This window comes from Protopterus annectens, chromosome 2.part1 (genome assembly GCF_019279795.1).
Source record: "Protopterus annectens isolate FY-2018-M chromosome 2.part1, PAN1.0, whole genome shotgun sequence".
In the NCBI taxonomy this organism is placed as follows: Eukaryota; Metazoa; Chordata; order Ceratodontiformes; family Protopteridae; genus Protopterus; species Protopterus annectens.
Genome location: NC_056729.1, coordinates 1,981,917,994 through 1,981,934,826, shown reverse-complemented (window position 1 = coordinate 1,981,934,826; position 16,833 = coordinate 1,981,917,994).

Sequence of the window (16,833 nt, the reverse complement as noted above, 5' to 3'; positions counted from 1 at the left end):
GCTGGTGCATATCCAAATGAACGGTCCCTTTCAATGGCTTCTGACCTGCTAGGTTTAGCAAAATAAATGCCCTGGTGCATGCATCTTTATCAGAATAAGCTGCTTGTATAAATATATCATACTCTTGCTCAAATATTCTCCAATTCCCTGCAGTATTCTGATCAAGTACAAGCAGTTGTGGCTTGCAAAATCCATCTGTCATATTAACATATCTTAGTGAAGACTTTTGCATGTACCTGAACACACACACACACACACACACACACACACACACACACACATGCACACACACATGCACACACACACACGCACACACACACTTACACACTTGTACACACACATGTGCTTGAAATGTATGCCAGTATTTGCAATAGCACGATAAGCCTTTGTATAACTGAATTTTACAAAATAAATCTGCTGGGCACTGCAATACTCTGAAATCACTTTACTGTAAAAGCCGCTTGCCTTGAAATTATTTTACTATACGAGCCATTTATCTTGAAATTATTTGACTGTAAAAGTCATTAATCATCATTTTATGAAACCTTTCAAATAACTGTGTAGTGTATGGGCAATAGAAGCTGAGGGCAAGAAATATTTCAAAGTAACTGTACTTTACGAATAAACTATTTCAAATTGCAATTTGCAAATAAACTGTTTCGAAGTAATTATACTTTACGAATGAACTAAGCAGAAGAAGCTCAGAGTGAGAAACACTTAAAAATAAATGCACTTTGTGAATAACAGCACACAATACCCTGAAATTTCCCAAAATGGCTGCACTTTGCCAAATACTCTGTGCATGTGAACTCTACAAGAAACACCCTGTAATGGTGGCACTCTGCGAATAGACACACCCATACACAAGAAACTTCTCAAAATGGCTGTATTTAACTGCACTTCATGAAATAGTTGCACTTTGCACACAACAAACTCTTCAAAATAAATGAACAGTAATAAACCCACACTGTAATCACGTTTACATACTTTGAGATACTTCAAATAACTCTAGTTATGCAATTCAAGGCTTCAGTCAATGCAAAGTAGTAGTTTATGCCAGAACACAGTAATTTGCCAAAACACATGCAATCGCCTTGCTTTATTTATGTTCACTGTGCCCTTTTCTGCCCCTTCTGTTATATTCCTTTTGCTCATTTAATCTCTTTTCATGCCCATTATACTTTCTTGTGCTCGCTTTAACACTAGACATGCTCATTTTACTTTAAACATGCTTGTTTTATCAAATAACCTTGTTTCAATCCTTTCTTTTGCTTAATGAACTTTTTTATGTTTCTCATTTGCTTAATAAATGTTTCTGTGCTATTCGTTTGGTTAGTAATACATTTTGCGCCCATGTAATGCTCTGTTTTATCTCGTTTAATAAATAAATCTTTCATGCATGTTCTCTTTAGCTTGCTTCTGGCCCTTTTTTCTCTCAATTCACTTAGTTTGCTTTCATCATTACCTCTGCACCTTGTGGCTCTGAAGAATAGTCTTCACAATTGATTCTGATGAAGTAACTTGTTTATGAAAGCGATTAATCCTGGTCTGTATTAAACTTGCCTGTTTCTACACCTGCATTCATTTTTTCTTTGGGACTGCTCTGCTGTTTGTGTTTTGGATCCACGTTTTTCGTCTTTTTTGGTTACTAGTCTTCACAATCCCAGTTTTGACACCGTGTCACTTGCCAGGTCAGGAAGAAACAGACGAATGTTGCAGGTTCTTTTTCAAGCAGGTTTATTATATACAAACACATTGTAAACTAGGATGAGTAACTTTAACTTATAAAAAAACTAGCCATCATGCACATAGATGTTAACACTCTAGCTGCACCGTCAAAATGGAACTGAAGATAACACGTGCTAGGAATTTATATGCACTCACAGACTTAAAAAAACGTCTTAAATGTACAGCACACTTCTTATTATACAAGTCCCACATTTAGTATCAGTTAGTATTTCCCCTTTCATTTTAATTCTGAACGTAAAGTGTCTTGTTTCTACAATTTAATAACTTGGGAGGGGTGACATTAAAGAAGTTAGCTCTCCTTTTTAGAAGCTCAGCTGCATTTCCACTGAAAGCAATCACATATTCTGTACAGTTCACTTGTTTTGAATTCTGTACATTCTATATGTTGCAAGATTTGCTGAAAGCAAAAACAAGTTTTTTTATGAAATAAAAATTACATTCAACTGAGTTCATTGTTTTTTTTGTTTTACTGAAAAACAATTGCAATATTTCATCAACCTCTTACAACAGCACCTTTCTGTGGTAGTTGTACAATATGAAAAGTAACTGAGCTAGGAAGGAGTAATGTGTGAGCCCATGTCACAGAGAAGGCATTTAGGAAGAGTTTATATCTGACATCTTCCCCTGAAAGTAGCCTTAGTTGTGAGAGGCTCACAAGTTAAGACAATCAGGATTCTATGTCTCACTGTGTAAAATGATGGCAGGAGATCAAGAATAACAAAGACAAAACAAATATTTTGATCCTTCATCATCAAGAGGAGGTCATTCACATCACTAGCGAAGGTGATCTCAGTGTGATGTTCTTGGCTGCTGAAAGCAGATTGAAATGGATCAGGAGACCACAATGTGTTAAAACCAAATTCAGGCTAAACGGATGCCATACAGTCAATAAGTTTACCAAGAGAATGAAGTTATAAACAGTTTGGTTAGAGATGTGATTTTGAGGATCTAAATATTGCATCTTAAGGATAAGTGTTAAGACAGCTTCTCTGAGTACAGATGAAAACACATTCACCCTTAAAGAGAAATGTACAAGCTGGAGAACTGCTAGATTAAACATAATAAAACAAGATTGGCTTGCCTCAGACTATAGTGCAGTATGCTGAATGAGAATCTAAAATAGAATAAACTGCAAAGGCAGAAGTGGAAACGACAATGAAAAGACACACGTACACTGGAGCCACGATCACTATCCAAAAATTTACCGTGCTTCCTAGTACTATGGCTAACTCGCCTGCCAGGGAATAATAAACAACAAGGATAGTGTAGTTTTTATACAAATCAATAAATAAATCAATTAAGTAATTTACCAATGGGCGAGTCGTGGTGATTAAAAATGATTAAATATGAGCAATCATTCAAAAACATGCTTCAAATCCATATTGAACCATTAATAAGTTCTGAATTCAACATAATAATCCATTCAAAATGCCAAAATATACCATGCTAAAAACACATGCTTTTAGAAAACACATTGTGTATATAATAGATAAGCTGATGCAAAAAGTTTTTTCATGTATGTATACATTTGTATATGTATATATAAGCAACCCTATATATAGCAATGCAATGTACCAATATGAAAATTACTGAAAAACTTGAAAATTAAACAGAAACATAATGAAATATATGACCTATGTGATGGAAAAATACAGACAGGACTGAATGATAATTCTAATCTCAAAATATCTAACAGCAAAAACACTGTTACTGCATATAATTAACTAAGAACAAGAACAAAATTCTGGTTTCAGCCTGTAAAAGTAGCCGACTCAAAATCCATCTCCAGACAAGTGACAAGCGGAGTACCTCAGGGCTCAGTCCTGGGACCGCTCTTAGGTTCATAGGTTTATAGGTGTGTACTAGGCTAATGGCCCTGGAGCCTTTACAAGCCTAGCTCATAGGATTACCCTAGAATCATGTCACCTGACCTTAGTTCCCAGTACCTCTGTCGAGTAGAGCCACTGGAGTGATCCCCGGGGTGAATTTTCTATTTCTCATCCACTCATCAAGATTTCTCTTGAACAGGGCCAATGAGGTGCTCTGTTTGATATGTATGGGAAGTCTATTCCATAGCATGGGAAGTCTCTGGGTTATGAACCTGTTCCTCCAGCACGTTCTGTTACTATTAGCATGCTTACCTGTTGCCTACCCTTCTTTATTGCTCTCAAATTCTCACCAATCTACAGGCTACACTTACAATAAAACTAGAATCCACTTACAACAAGGTAGCTAAATTTGCTGCTGAAATGCCTTACTCATCTCATCACTGCCTCGCTCTCAGAAAACTGAACTGGTTAGAATTACCACATAACCTCCTCTTTTCTCAGCTCCAGATAATTCATTCTATTCTTTACCAGCCCACTTTTTGTTCCAACATCTCCTGTATAATCGCCCACTACACCTCTGCAAGAACACTCCAGTGCTCTGAACAACATCTCCTGTCCATTCACAAACCCATGATTAACTCAGGAAAAAATCTTTATAGCTATCTGCCTGCTGTGAACTGGAATAAATAACCACTAGATATCTGTCTCCTTAGATGGATTGTTTGGCATCTACTTCTCTGAAGTACAGGCCAGCACTAAGGGACTCTGGCTAACAAAGTTCGCAGATGACTGCAAACTGGGAGCCATTATTGAATCCCCAAATTATGTGGATATTCTACAAAGGGGCCTTACAGAAACAGATGCTTGGTGCCAGAGCCATAGGCTCAAACTCAATGCCAAGAAATGTATAGTTATCCCCTTTGGGAAAAACATGTACCCATGAATTACCACACAAGTGGCAGTACACTAAACACCGAAAGTGTGATAAGGGACTTAGGAACACAGGTGGACAGTGGTCTCACTTTCGATAACCACATAGCCACAACAGTCAGGAAATCCTTCTATGTAGCACACCTTATCACTAAGGGCTTTTCATCCAGAAAAAAGGAGGTCATTGTCTCACTGTACTCATCCCTCATTAGACCCATTATAGAGTACAACGCCTCATTTGGTATATACCTCACAAGACATCTGCAACAACTGGAAGGGCCACAGAAATACCTCACTAAAAGAATCACAGGCCTAAAGCAGATGCCTTATGCTGACCATCTAAAAAAACTCCAGCTATACTCTGTCGCATATCGCCTACTCAGAGGTGATCTCTGCTTAAAATACAAGGCCATGTCAAACCCAGTGCTGTTGGACATGCTACACTTAAAGAAATCTCAATCCCTCAGAGCTACACGCTCTAGAGATCTAAATCTTGTCATCACAATGAACAAAACATGCTGGAGGGATAGGCTCCTGACCCAGAGACTCCCTATATTCTGGAATAGTCTACCCATACTGGTATGGTCAAATTCAAGTGGAAGACAATGTCTGTCATCAAGCCAGGTCTTATTTACAAATGCATATATGACATTATGCAATATGTTAGATGCTATATACGGCTTGTTGTGGATTAAACTGGCATTAGTCAACAGAGCTCTAGGTAAAGCAAATGAATGGCAGGTCCTGCCTATTGGTCATCACTGGTAGCCAGGTTGCCTGGGTATTATACCATGACAGGGAGAACCCCTCATGAGAATGATTTTGCCTCAAGGAGGCAATGTCATTCTTACAGGAATTAACCCATCCCATTATGGGAATATACCCACAGCTAGAAAATGTATGTATGCATTTCTTTATTTTATTTTATTTTATATATTTATTTACATTTGTTTACCGGGAAAGTCCGACTGGGTATATAACCCCTTTTCAGCAGAGGCCCGAGGAGAAATGCTCCACAATGAAATATTAGTTACAAATTTGAATTAATGCATCACATGTAGGTTAGCATTAGGACATGTTTACATACACATATATGTAAAGTACATCATCACTAATAGTTAATAATATAGCTTTGAAATATTTTTATCCTTGAAGGTCATCCTTAAATCACATATAATGGACATATTTAAAAGTGCAGAGGTTACAGAAGCAGGAGTGCAGTTTACATGGAGCAAAACACATAGAAGTTAGGGGGTTACTAAGAATGTGAATGTAGGATTACAGTTCAGATTAGTCACCTGAGCATGATTCATATAGAGGGTATAGAATAATGGTTAGTTACAGAGAAACACGAGTAAGAAGGAGGCTAAGTGACAGAGGAATACTAGTTGTTAACCAGGAGATCCACAATTACAAATCAGTTTGCTTTATAGGTATGCCAAAGATGCTTTTTGCATTGTTTGTGTTTTTCCTATCTTTTTAAGAGTGGCTGGAGGAACATTGCATAGTTTTGTTTCTCAGCTGGAGTAAAGGGAGTCTCCAGCTGAGTTTTCTGCTTCTGTGATACTTAGCAGTAACTTGCTTTTGGAGTGAAGCATTCTGTTTGGGGGCTATTGTTGTAGCATGTCAGTTAAAGCAGGGTATTTGTTGGTATTATGTATTATATTGTAAGCCAGTGACAGTTGATTAAAGTAAAGGTTGTTAGGTAGTTCTGTCCATTGTACTTGTTTGCATGCTAAGCAGTGATGTATATTATAGTGATTATTAGGTGCAAATCTGGCTATTTTATTGTAATATTTTTCAGTCTGGTAAGGGTGTTCACTTGTAAGTTGGTGAAGAGTGGGGACGCATGTAATACAGGAGGTATGAGGTAGATTTTTCCTATGGATTCCCTTATTTTATCATTAAGGAATGGTTTGGTCCTATAGAGTAAGCCAAGCTTACCATGAGTTTTTGTTAGAGCAGTTTGAAAGTGGATGTCAAACTTCATATTATTATCATTTATTACTCCTGAGAGTTTGCTATGGGACACTTGTCAATAATACTATAGTTTGGTGAGGTAGCATTAAATTTACAATTGTTTGTTATTGTTTTAGGAGTAAATAGAAGGAGTTTAGTTTTATTGACGTTGAGTACAAGTTGTGAGTTGTTTAACCAAGACTCAATAGCAGAGAAAGATTATGGGGTTATTTTTTGTAGTTTCTGAATGTTAGATGTAGTGCAAATGAGTGTTGAATCATCTGCATACTGGATTAGAGTAGTGTTTGGCAGTAGTGTGTAGGTCTTTTATAAATATCTTAAATAAAAGACATCCCAAGATGGATCTCTTTGGCACCCCAACATAAACTGGTAGGAATGGGGAGAGTTCATGTTACCACTTCACTGTTTCTTGACTGTTTGTTAAATAGCAATGAAACCAGTGGAGGGAGGAAGGAGAGAGGCGTAAGTTAGAAAGAGTTTTTGGAGTAATTTTTCATGTGAGACAGTATCGAATGCTTTTGAGAGTTTGTGAAATAAGGAAGAGACCAGATTGCCTGTGTTTCTACTATTTTTGATACTTTCAGAAATTTTAAGAAGAGCTGTAGCAGTACTGTATTTAGGGCAAAAACCATATTGAATAAGTGCAAGATTTTTTGTTGATCACGTATCTAAGCAGTTGGAACTGCATACACTTTATTTTAAAAATAGGGGACAATATTGCAATCAGTCTGAAATTAGAGTAATCTATGGATGGTCCACCTTTGTGTTAAGGATTATGTATGCCTTTTTCCAGATAGGTAAGATATCTAAGACTGAACTATTGATAGGATAGACATAGGGTAAGCTATGGCTTCTGCTGCTATTTTATGTATTTGGGAGGATGGCTGTCTGCAGCTAAGTTGGTATTTTTTAATTTGGACAAGATTTTTTTTTTTTGGCAGAGGTAGAGATAGGTTTGAAAGAGAATTGGTTGGGCTTGAGACTGGGTCAGTGGCTAGATTATAGGATTGGTGTGGTTTATTTCTAATGAGTGAGGTCACTCATGGAAGGAAGTAGTTATTGGAGTTGCTAGCTATATTGGTTGCAATGTGTTCAGCTGGGGGAGTTGGGTGAGGACAGTGGCCAGGGTTAAGTAGGTTTTGAATGGATGACCAGAATCTGTATATGTATGTATGTGTGTGTATATATATATATATATATATATATATATATATATATATATATATATATATATATATATCTATCTATCTATATATATATATATATATATATATATATATATATATATATATATATCTGTAGGTGTGTGTGTGTATAGTAATGATTCCAAGCATTAGCTCTGTCTTTCATTAGGTGTCTAGTTGCTTTGGTAAGCTATGTGCTGGATTTGATTCCATTATTTTTCTCCTTGTGGGGGCATGCTCATTTAAATATCATTAAATAACCTGTTGAAGTGTGACATTGCTTCATCTAGCGGAAGTGACTTTAGTAAGCTCAAGTTGCACTGTTGTAGTATCTTAATGAAATTATTTGGGTTGAATTTTGAAAAACCTACCTAAACGAATATTTTACTAAATCAGACATGTAAGTAATTACAATTATTCAGTTTCATAAACAATCTGCAAGGATAACTCTTCATGTAAGATAAATGCATGTAAAACATTATAGGGCAGATTCAATAAACCCTACATGGTCCACTAAGACTGTGTGAACATTGCTCCATGATGTGCATACGGTAGTGCACTGTTCTGTGCACAGTAAGCGGCTCTAAATGGTGTGTAGAGCCGTGCAACCATGGTAAACACCATGGCATGCTAATTACAGCATACATAGCTGAACTGTATGCTAATCAACCAATCCAAGATGGAGGAGGTATTTAACAAGCTATAAAGTAATCATATAGACTTAGTGCTGCTTTTCCCTGTAAATTCCAAAGCCTGCTGGAATACAGCCATGGGAAGGAGTCTACACAGAAAGTATGTTGGGGACTGTTGTTGTTTTAATTCATGTGCATGTGCAACTGGCTGAAGACTATGCTGCTGCTGCTAATAGACCACGGCCAAGAAAAACAAGAATTTTCAGACCCCGGTTAACTTATCACAATCTGCATGAGGTTGAAATTGTAAAGTGCTACAGGGTAGATAGAGATACACTACAGGAACTCTGCAACCTCTGTTGTCTTCAACTCAGATCCAGGGCAAACTGAGGGGAACCTATACCAGTGGAGACAAAGGTATGTGTAGCACTTAAAAATGTAACTACAGGAACCTTTCAGACACCAACAGGGGGCATGCTGGGGGTGTCGCAAACATCATCATCCAGGATCCTCCATCAATTCCTGAATGCCATGCTCCAACAGTTTCCCCCCATACTCCTGAAGACAAGGCCACAAATATGTGAGAGTTCTACCCTGTAGCACACTACCCTGAAGTACTGTGTGCCATAGATTGTACACATATAGAAATCAAGTTACCACATGGGGAACAGGGGAGGGTCTATAAATAGAAAGGGTTTCCACTCCATTAACTGCCAAGTCATGTGTAATGCTAAGGCAATCATCTTGAATGTGTGTGCTAGCAACACAGGTAGTTACCACAGCTCACATATCTGGCACACCTTCCAACGGTATCAGATGTTCACTAGGGGTGATATCCCACATGGTCATTTACTGGGGGATGCAGATTGTGCATTGGAACTGTGGCTGATGATGCCCATCAGAAATGCACACACACACACATAAACACACACACACACACACTCACACACACACGCTGAAAAATGTCATAATGAGGCACATGGTCAAACCAGAAATATCATAGAATGTCTTTTGGGCTGCTGAAGTCACGGTTTCACTGCCTAGATACATCTGGGGGAGCCCTGCAGTGCAATCCGTGAACATGTACTGAAATCTTCACCATCTGTGCCATGCTTCACAACATCATCCTGAGAAAACAGCTTCAGCAGGATCAACAAGGGCAAGGGGCACACATCCCACCACCAATGGCAAGGTTACCACAGCCACATGCAGGTGAGGTGTCAGAGGAGGAACCAGCAGCTGCTGTGGGTGTAGGCGGACATAGGCATGCTCAATATGCCTTCGCATTGGCTAAGAGGCAATGCATAGCACACTTACTCACCACCTAAGAGGCTAAAACCTCCATCCTATGCACACACATATAATAACATTGATGCCAGGCAATGCTCACAACCTTTACCCACCCATGTAATGGCCGTGTACTGCTAGCATCAGACAGTGTCTGCCCAGAACTAAAACTGTAGCAACTGCTAGATTTACAAGGTAAATTTTGAACCTGGAGTGTTAAAACAAAATTGCTTAATAATACAAATGAATAGCATATCCTTGCATGCTGTTACTTGGTAAGTAAGTAGAAGGTGGGTGATTTGTACAGCAAAGACATTAACATGTAACTGCAGAAAGTTTTGTGCACACATGTGACATCTATCAAGTAATAGGCCTCAGGCATCAATGATTCACACATTCATATCTCTCAAAAGTACTTACGGTCAACGAATGCCCTCAGTTTGGCATCATACTTTTGTACTAGAAAATCATTAAAGAGAGAAGTTAGAAAGTAATGAGAGACATTTTAGTTTCAGGATTCACAACCCTTAGAAGATTCTTAAAAATACTGATGCAAAAAAACTGTTTTGATTCTATCAACTGTCTAGCTTTCTAAGACCAAAATATGTCAAATGTACAATTGCTAAAACAACATCACAAACACAGATATACTAAGTACTAAGGCAGCTATGCACCCTGAACATCAGACACAAAGCTTATGTATCAATGAATCCAAAATAGAGAAAACAAAGATATGGCATAGTTTCATCACTTGCACAGGGTGTTGTGTGTATGTTGGGGAGGGGGCAGGAAGCCTAGGTTGACAGAAATGATAAGTGAGTGTGTGTGAATAAGAACGAGAAGCAGGCAGACATGTGGATAAAGTAACAAATGGCCAATGAGACATAATGAGTTTTAAGCTTCATGGTTGAACCATATAACTGTTGTGTGTGTGTTTGCATGGGCTCTCCAGATGAAATTGGTGTGTGAGTGTCTGCAAGAACATAACCACGCTTTGTGCTAGCTCAATGTCTTAGTATGTTGGACAGATGTGAGCAGTGCATGGTAGAGGTGGCAGTTCATCATCATCATACCCGACCATGAGAACTGGCTGCACTGGCATGTCCATGCCCACAGTCAGGTGCACTGCTGCTATCTGAATGTGAATGATGTCTACCGGATGAGTTCCCCTCATGAGGACAACCAGGACTATGACCCCAATGCCTGCCATGTCTGGGTTTAGACACCTCAACCACTGATAGAGCAGTGGAAGTAATGCCACTATGGGAGCATGATTGGGCATGGCTACATCAGCTAACATCAGATGATGTGGCTGACCTATGCCCACATGGATGCCTTCCCCCTCACAGCAGACATTCCATCACAGAGACCACCCATTCTGTGTCATTCATCTGATCCATTGAACTGGCAACATGGTGGCAACAGCCATGAATGTCAGCCTGTGCCACATCTACAACCCTAAACATTTCTTTGGAGGATCAATTGGAATGTGCCTGCTCCTCCATGATTGCCCTAAACATTCATTGAGTGGCACAGGAAGACACACCCAGAGCAGGTGGAGGATGGACAGCAGGCCTCCTCTGAGCACTCCTAACAACCCTCCTGCATGGCACATCACCCACACTTTGGCCATGGTCAGATTCAATAGACACTGAAGCCACATTAACCACACTACCCTGATCAAGTGTCTTACCCACCACCTGTCCAATATCTGAGAGCTCACTAGAATGGGTTGGTGTAAGCCTACTGGCTGTGTCCAATGAAATCACAGGGGATGGATGAATGTCAACCTCAGTGTCAGATTCAATCTCTCTACCCCTCGAATGTACCTTCTTTGGCCACCATTATCATTAGAGTCTGCTGATACTCTGACATCAGGTGGTAGCAGTCTCATACTTCCACTGTCAGGATCACTTATGATAATAAGCAAAAAGCACTCTAGAAATGAATACCTACACTACTATAGTCCAATATATAACAAACTAACAGTAGTGCCACTATTACAGACAGTACAGCAATATGCACAACAGTTCTGACATTCACATCACAAATTAATATTTCTTTGAACTACTCATCAATACTAAGATAAAAATGTTTGGCATACTATGTACAGATGATTACAGGCTCCATATGGTGGCTGGTCCTAGAAGAAGTTAAGCAATAGGTAAGGACAACATTGTCACACTGAACAGTAACACAAGGGGTTAAAACATTTTGCCCTTTATGTGTACATTAACAATACTTAAGAACTTGGATGACATGTCCATTGCAGGCCCATATGTAATCAACCAGAATTTGTTTTTACTACAACAATCTACTATTGCTGTCAATATTTTACTATGCAAGAAGTATTTAACAGTTGAGTTAGGTAAGCTTCTCCTGGGACATACTTGTCCTTCCTGAAACAGCAGCACCAACATCATTTGCATGCTGTTGTGCACTTTCCAGTGAGCTGTCTCGACCCAGACAGTGGAAAGCAACTCATTTGCTATCAGTGGTGGCTCTGCAGCAGAACCCCCCCCCCCATAGCAATTCGTTCATGGGCCACTGCAGCTGCTCTCCTCTGGGTGCTGATGAAATCATGCAGTGGCCCTATGGTGCACCTGATCATATGTCCTGCTCTGCCACCTACTGTGTTCACATCAGCCACTAATAAGAGACTTAGGGACACAGGTGGACAGTGGTCTCAGCTTCGATAAACACATTGCCTCAAAATTCTGGAAATCCTTCTAAGTGGTACACCTCATCACTAAGGGCTTTTCATCCAGAAAAAAGGAGGTCATTGTCCCACTGTACTCATCCCTCATTAGACCCATTATTGAATACAACGCCCCATTTGGTATGTACCTCTCAAGATATCTGCAATAACTGGAAAGGCAGCAGAAATACCTCACTAAAAGGATCACAGGCCTAAAGCAGATGCCCTATGCTGAAAATCTAAAAAAACTCCACTTATACTCTGTCGCATATCGTCTACTCAGAAGGAATCTCTGCATAACATACAAGGCCACGTCAAACCCAGAGCTGTTGGACATGCTACACTTAAAGAAATCCCAATCCCTCAGAGATACACGCTCCAGGGATCTAAACCTTGTCATCACAATGAACAAAACATGCTGGAGGGATAGGTTCCTGACGCAGAGACTCCCCAGACTCTGGAATAGACTGTCCATACATGTCAAGCAGAATGCCTCATTGCCCCTCTTCAAAAGGAACCTTGAATGATTGGGTGGGAGATAGGAAATTCACCCCAGGGAACACGTCAGTCACCCTGCTAGACAGGGATCCAGGGAAGTAACTACTGTGGGAAGAAATAGCCAGGGAATTGTTATAGCTAGGCTTGTATAGGCCCTAGGGCCGATAGCCTAGTACCAACCTATGAACCTATGAACTGGAGAAACATAAATCAGTCAAGATATTCAAATATAAAGAAAGTAATTGTGTGGTTGTAACATATTACAATCACACACAAAACAAGGTTGGATCCAAAACAAGGAGAGTAACAATAGCAACTTTTATTTGTGCCAACACAGAAATGCAACTTGCCCCCTCCCAAAACAACAGGCAAATGATACATTTTGCTAACAAACCATCAATGAAATGCTAAAAGAGCTATAAAATAAGCTGTCCCTGAAACATGTATACACATTTACCACTGAACATTCTATTTTATGCAATTGCCAGTTATGTCTACCTGTGGCCAGCACTCCCCTAGAGGTGTGTATGTGCCATCCTAGAAGGGTAGCACTCCTGTGCCATTGACAATATAGGACATTTACATTTCACTGGAATAACAATAGAAAGTGTAAAGAGAAAAACATTTTTAACATTAGCACTTGTGATGACAGTTAATAAGGCTGTGCATCTAAGAAAGTAAAATGCCCTGATAAACATGCCTATGCCATCAGTACACGTCTAAGAAATGCATAGAGATAAAAGTAGTATTTGCTAATGCAGATATATTAGCAGATTTTTTTTTCTTTCTGACATTTCAGCATATCCAGTATATAGCTGAAAATGCATGCATACCTTATCAAGATCAGTAATCTTCTGTGCAGATAAATCCCAAAATAATATCTTCTTTTGTGTTATCCACATAAAATAGTCTCCTCACCTTCATGTTCTCTAGTTACACGGTTCCCTTTTTTAGTGTAGATTCTTAGCATAGTGAAGATACAAATTATGTGTGAACTCATTACAGTTGCTGAATTCCAAATACTTGGCTCTGTGTAGCTGATGTAAACATAGTGCAGGCACTCCTCTCAGTGTTTGTTGCTAATGGATTGCAACTGTGAATGATTACTGGTATGGAAAAGGAAAACACAACAGCAATTCAGACTCTCTTATCTCCAGTGGGTGTGTCAGCCAGGTTAGATTTACAAAGTGTAGATGTAAATGTATTAAGGTTTTAAAGGTAAGTACACAGCACACATTTCACGGTTTCTGTTCAGTAACATTCAACCTCCCCTTCATTTCTTGACAGCTGTATATAATTGTCTTAAAAAGCAGGGAGACTGTTTATACTTATAATGGTCAAATCTTCTTCCCAAATGTAAAAGGTGTGCACACTCACAGGGAACAATAACCAACTCCTCACCCTTCTTGTTTTATATGCATTTCCCTGTTATGACCACTAGGTGGCAGCAAACACATCATAAAACTCTCTCCATTCATAAAATAACCTCTCTGAGTCATTTTTTATATGGAGTGAGGATAAAGTTTTAAATACTTCTCTTTTTTGACAAAATTAGAAACTAAGTAGCAATGCTTCACTCACTGGACTTCCCTTAACAGTAGCTAGGAAATCTAACACACAAATTTGTTCTTAAAGCAGGAACCTCTAACTACTTACTTGCCTGTGGTCCTTACTGATTGTGTTTTTTGCTCAAATGGAGTGGGACCTGCTCGCTCTGTGCGCCCCTCACTCCACTTGGGTGCACTTCACTCCCTTACCCTACCCCGACTCCCACTCACCCCTGAATCAATTACATTTATAACTAACAGGGACACACACCCTGCAACAGGTGACCAATCACCCAGATAACACCCCCTACAACATCCAATTATAACAACATAGCTAGTCCACTTATCCTACAGCAAAAACTACTACACCTACCCTTGTTCACAGTAGTACTGCTCAAGCATCCTCAGCATCCTCCACTACTATTCCACAATGCTACAGCTAAACATACTATACCTCACTTGCCTAATCATAATATCCCTTCTTACCTTCTACCATGTCAAACTACTTCACCCCCTAAACAATCAAGGAACTACACTCTGCCATTCCCATAACATGAAAACTCACTACTTCCCTATATCTGCTTCTATCTTTACTACCCCAGTTATGCAATACTCCCCGCTTAAATTTATACATCTACCCAGGACTCCCTTAGTCTCCACCCAGTATAATAGAAACATGACATGCTGTATAAAAATCATCATCATTCACATTGCCTCACAGCTAGCTATTAGCGGTGACATTTACCTCAACCCAGATCCACAAATATCCTCCCCCCAACACCATTCCTCTCCCCTAAAAATCAAGGGACCTACTACTACTAAATATCAACATTAGAAGCCTTCAAAACAAAATAACTAACTACATGCCCATCTAGCCCAGGTGCTGACTTTGTGGGAACATGGGTGAAATTCTTGGCTAGGCTTATAAAGGTCTCCCTCCCGGCCAATAGCCTAGTATCATCCTGTGAATCTATGAACCTATGAACTCGCCAGACATTATCGTATTAACAGAGACATGGCTTAAACCTCACATCAGTAACAATGAAATACTAGTCCAAGGTTATAATATCTTATGAAAGATCGTAAAAACAGAAAAGGGGGTGGCATTGCAATCTTGTTTAAAAACCACTTACATATTCTGCCTTCTACAATAACTTTTCCCACCTTTAACAATGCTGAACGTTTAGCAGCTAAACTAAATATCAATCTTTAAAAGCATGTTAACATCACTGGCATCTACATTCCTCCTGGTGATGATATCCCTATAGTGTAGAACCTACTACAGTGGACCTCTAACACACACCCCCAGGAAACTATAATTTTGGATGATCTTAACATAGATTGGCAAACCTGCAATTCCTAAAACCCATCTAACTTCATTAATTTATATGAATTTATCAAAACTGTGCAAGTTCCTGCTAGAGTCGACAAAGCCTCAAATAGATCCTCTACACTAGACCGGATACTGACAAATAAACGTAACTTCTCACATGATGCAGGATCCCTACCAGATGCACTAAGTGATCACCAGCCAACATATTTAGCAAGGAAATGCATCAACCCACCCAAAACTACTACCTTCCAGCTAATTAGAACCCCCCAAAAAATGTAACCCTGAACACTTTATATCCAGTCTGAAAAACTGACACTGTAACTGGGAATTACTAAAAACTGTTAACTTGAATGAAGCCATAAATTACTTCAACTCATCTTTCTTAAACATATTGAACGCACATGCACCACCCAGAACTATCCATGTTAAATCTAATATTGCCCATGGCTTAGCAATGAAACTAGGTCACTATTCAAAACCAGAGACAAAGCCTGGTCCAAGTGGTTAAAGCTTAGAACACAAGATCTAAAACAAACTTACAGGGAACTAAGAAATAAAGTTAAAAAAATCAAGTTGAAGAAAATTCAATACTACGAAGATATCCAAAACAAGCATGAAAACTTCCCTCAAAGTTTGGACAGCTATTAACAGCATACTCACACCTGGCACAGCAAAAAAACCCTCCCCAAGTACATCCAACACCTCTGAAAATATTGCTACCCAGTTCAATACATTATTTACTGAATCCATCCTAAACCTAGCTAAACAAAATAATCATACACCTGCCTCCAATGCCATCTGCCAATTACAAAAATATAATCACAACCCCTTCTCCTTCAAACCTATCCCCACGGTCTTAATACAAAAACTGCTCTGTAAACTCACATCGACTACACTAGCAGCAGACAAATTCCCAGATGACTTTCTTAGCATAGCCACAGAAGCTATAGCCTATCCAATATCCATCCTCATTAACAGGTCACTAACTGAAAACATAGTCCCAGATATCTGGAAAATTCCCCATGTTATTCAACTCCACAAAGGTGGCAATTTTACAGAACTGAACAACTACTGCCCTATTACCATACTATCCCCCACTATCAAAAATCTTAGAAAGTTGCATCCATAAATAACCCCTGTCCTTCCCCTTCAGTCACAAACTGTTA